Source organism: Triticum urartu, chromosome 6A, assembly GCF_056163025.1.
Source record: "Triticum urartu cultivar PI428250 chromosome 6A, HENAU_Tu73, whole genome shotgun sequence".
NCBI lineage: Eukaryota > Viridiplantae > Streptophyta > Magnoliopsida > Poales > Poaceae > Triticum > Triticum urartu.
The window spans coordinates 244,575,876-244,578,863 of record NC_141878.1 but is presented as its reverse complement, the minus strand read 5'-3'; positions in this window follow the sequence as shown (position 1 = coordinate 244,578,863).

The following is a 2,988-nucleotide window of genomic DNA, read 5'->3' as shown; positions in this document are numbered from 1 at the left end:
ACCTTTGGTGCTAGGATCGGTTGGATCATGAAGACGTTCGACTACATCAACTGCGTTATCATAACGCTTTCGCTTATGGTCTATGAGGGTACGTGGACAACACTCTTCCCAGCTCGTTGCTATGCATCACCTAGATAGATCTTGTGTGTGCGTAGGAATTTTTTTGAAATTACTACATTCCCCAATAGTGGTATCAGAGCCAGGTCTATGTGTAGATGTTATAAGCACGAGTAGAACACAAAGGACTTGTGGGCGTGGGTATATACATAATGCTTGCCGTCACTAGTTGATTCTTGATTCAACAGTATTGTTGGAAGAAGCGGCTCAGACTGACATTACGTGTACGCTTACGTGAGACTGGTTCTACCGACGTGCTTCGCACACATGTGGCTAGTGGGTGTCAGTTTCTCCAACTTTAGTTGAATCGGATTCAATGAACAGGGTTCTTTCTGAAGATCAAAAAGCAATCACTATACCACGTTGTGGTTTTTGATGCGTAGGTAAGAACGGTTCTTGCGCAGCCCATAGCAGCCACGTAAAACTTGAAACAACAAAGTAGAGGACATCTAACTTGTTTTGCAAGGCATCTTGTGATGTGATATGGTCAAGACATGATGCTAAATTTTATTGTATGAGATGATCATGTTTTGTAACAGAGTTATCGGCAACTGGTAGGAGCTATATGGTTGTCGCTTTAATGTATGAAATGCAATCGCCATGTAATTGCTTTACTTTATCACTAAGCGGTACCGATAGTTGTACAAGCAATAGTTGGCGAGACGACAACGATGCTTTGATGGAGATCAAGGTGCCAGGCTGGCGACGATGGTGATCATGATGGTGCTTTGGAGATGGAGATCAAAGGCACTAGATGATGATTGCCATATCATATCACTTATATTGATTACATGTGATGTTTATCCTTTCTACATCTTATTTTGCTTAGTTCGGCGGTAGCATTATAAGATGATCTCTTACTAAATTTTAAGGTACAAGTGTTCTCCCTGAGTATGCACCGTTGCTACAGTTCGTCGTGCTGAGACACCATGTCATGATCGGGTGTGATAAGCTCTACGTTCACATACAACGGGTGCAAGCCAGTTTTGCACACACAGAATACTCGGGTTAAACTTGACGAGCCTAGCATATGCAAATATGTCCTCGGAACACTGAGACCGAAAGGTCGAGCATGAATCATATAGTAGATATGATCAACATAGTGATGTTCACCATTGAAAACTACTCCATCTCACGTGATGATCGGACATGGTTTAGTTCATATGGATCACATGATCACTTAGATAATTAGAGAGATGTCTATCTAAGTGGGAGTTCTTAAGTAATTTGATTAATTGAACTTTAATTTATCATTAACTTAGTACCTGATAGTATTTTGCATATCTATGTTGTTGTAAATAGATGGCCCGTGTTGTTGTTCTGTTGAATTTAATACGTTCCTAGAGAAAGCTGAGTTGAAAGATGATGGTAGCAACTACACGGACTAGGTCCGTAACTTGAGGATTATCCTCATTTCTATACAAAATAATTACGTCATGGACACACCGCTAGGTGACAAACCTGCTGCAGGAGCAACGCCAGATGTTGTGAACACCTGGTAGAGCAAAGCTGATGACTACTCGATAGTTCAACGTGCCTTGCTTTACGGCTTAGAATCGGGAATTCAATGACATTTTGAACGTCATGGAGCATATGAGATGTTCCAGGAGTTGAAGTTAATATTTCAAGCAAATGCCTGGATTGAGAGATATGAAGTCTCCAATAAGTTCTACAGCTGCAATATGGAGGAGAATAGTTCTATCAGTGAACATATACTCAGAATGTCTGGGTACCACAACCACTTGACTCAGCTGGGAGTTAATCTTCCTGATGATAGTGTTATTTTCAGAGTTCTTCAATCACTACCACCAAGCTACAAGAGCTTCATGATGAACTATAATATGCAAGGGATGGATAGGACTATTCCCGAGCTCTTCTAAATGCTAAAGGCTGCGGAGGTAGAAATCAAGAAGGAGCATCAAGTGTTGATGGTCAACAAGACCACAAGTTTCAAGAAAAAGAGTGAAGGGAAGAAGGGGAACTTCAAGAAGAACAACAAGCCAGTTGCTACTCAAGTGAAGAAACCCAAGTCTGGACCTAATCCTGAAACTGAGTGCTTCTATAGCAAAGGGACTGGTTAGTTGAAGCGGAACTGTCCCAAGTACTTGGCGGAGAAGAAGGATGGCAAAGTGAAAGGTATATTTGATATATATGTTATTGATGTGTACCTTACTAATGCTCGCAGTACCACATGGATATTTGATACTGTTTCTATTGCTAATATTTGCAACTCAAAACAGGGGCTACAGATTAAGTGGGGATTGGCTAAAGACGAGGTGATGATGCGCATGGGAAATAGTTTCAAAGTCGATGTGATCGCCATCGGCACGCTACCTCTACATCTACCTTCGGGATTAGTTTTATACCTAAATAATTGTTATTTGGTGCTAGCGTTGAGCATGAACATTATATCTGGATCTTGTTTGATGCGAGACGGTTATTCATGTAAATTAGAGAATAATGGTTGTTCTATTTATATGAGTAATATATTTTACGGTCATGCACCCATGATGAGTGGTCTATTTTTACTAAATATTGATAGTAGTGATACACATGTTCATAGTATTGAAGCCAAAAGATGCAAAGTTGATAATGATAGTGCAAATTATTTGTGGCACTACCGTTTGGGTCATATTGGTGTAAAGCGCATGAAGAAACTCCATTCTAACGGACTTCTGGAATCACTTGATTATGAAGCACTTGGTACTTGGGAACCATGCCTCATGGGCAAGATGACTAAAACTCCGTTCTCCGGAACAACGGAGCGAGCAACAGAGTTATTGGAAATCATACATACTGATGTATGTGGTCCAATGAACATTGAGGCTCATGGCGGATATCGTTATTTTCTTACCTTCATAGATCATTTGA